Below are 1,287 nucleotides of genomic sequence, written 5' to 3'. Positions count from 1 at the left end.
TTCTTATATATTAGAAACTAGAAACTTGGCTTCCCCACCCACCCCGCTTCAGCCTCGTCACCACCTGCCTCACTCCCTGAACTCGCAGAGCTCAGGCCTGCAGCCCGGGGCGACGCTTGACTGCCACCCGCTCTTACAGGGTCTTCCTCAAGGGGTTGACCCGAGCACTGATCATCTTCTTCGACCTGGCCTGCCAGCTGTGTGTCACCTCCCCCACCTTAACCTGTGGCTTCCACAATGCTTGACGTGCACTTGCAGGTTCAGACTGAGATCCACTGAAGGCCAGTCTCACCCTACAGTTGCATCACCCTAGGCTCACCACCGCAAAGGACACAAAGCATGAGGGACAGAAGGGGGACCCTCGGCACCTGCATGGCCAGGGGGAGGGGAAGGGAGGAGAGGACTGGGACAGACTGTCACACAGCCTTGAGGGGAGCACACAGAAGGGGAGCCCTGGCCCCGAAGATTTCCCTTTCAGCTGAACACACCTGGCCTGCAGTTGAGGGAGATGGAAATACACAGAGCGAGGCACTGTCCTCAGAAAGGAAAGATGGGCTGAGTGAGGCCGGCCTCCTGCTTCCTGCTGGCGACAGGGTGCTTCTGTATTTGAAGGGATCCATGGGAAGAAATATAGCAGCAAGGGTCTGTCCCCAGTCCCTGCCTATGTCCCTGTGGGAGATGCCTGGCCGTGCTGACCCATGGCATCAGGGAAGCTCTGCAGAGGGATTGGCCAGGAAGAGGCCTCGTAGCCACGGGCAGCCACTGAGGACAGTGCCCCAGCAGAGAGCCCTGAGTGTCACGTGGCCAGGCCACTCACAGCTACAGGAAGTGGAAGTTTCCAAGGGTGACCCTCTAAGGGCTTGCCCCAAGGGGACAGGCTTTGAGTTAGAGCTGTCCTGCATGTGTTCTCCACTGCCTAAGACACTGAACGCCTGCCCTCAAGGCCTACTGAAGGATGAGACAAGGTGTGACCACCTCGGCCAGCTAAACCCTGCACTTTCAGAGCAGATAACAGGATGCAGGAATATGCTGTCAAGTATAAATTGCACCTCAAATGGTCTGCAGATAACACTGGGGTTGTTGGCTCTATGACCTTTAAAACTAGCGAATCCTAGCCAGGCATAGTGGCTCATGCCTGTAATCCCAGCACTCGGTATGCTAAGGCAGGAGGATCGTTCTGAGTTTGAGACCAGCCTGGGCTACAAAGTGAGCTCAAGGCCAGTCTGAACTACACAGTAAGACCTTGTCTCAAAAAAGGACCAAGAAGCGGCTGGGGATTTAGCTCAG

General features: G+C 56.0%; 1 protein-coding gene across 3 annotated transcripts in view; it reads right to left on the bottom strand.

Moving 5' to 3' along the window:
* Positions 1-1,287, bottom strand: part of Spats1 (spermatogenesis associated, serine-rich 1) — a 32,033-nt gene that overhangs the window by 23,782 nt on the left and 6,964 nt on the right. The window lies entirely within an intron of this gene.

Source organism: Chinchilla lanigera, unplaced genomic scaffold (genome assembly GCF_000276665.1).
Source record: "Chinchilla lanigera isolate Chin_1 unplaced genomic scaffold, ChiLan1.0 scaffold00036, whole genome shotgun sequence".
Taxonomy (NCBI): domain Eukaryota; kingdom Metazoa; phylum Chordata; class Mammalia; order Rodentia; family Chinchillidae; genus Chinchilla; species Chinchilla lanigera.
The sequence above is the reverse complement of the archived record's forward strand: the minus strand, read 5'-3'. Positions and strand labels throughout refer to the sequence as shown.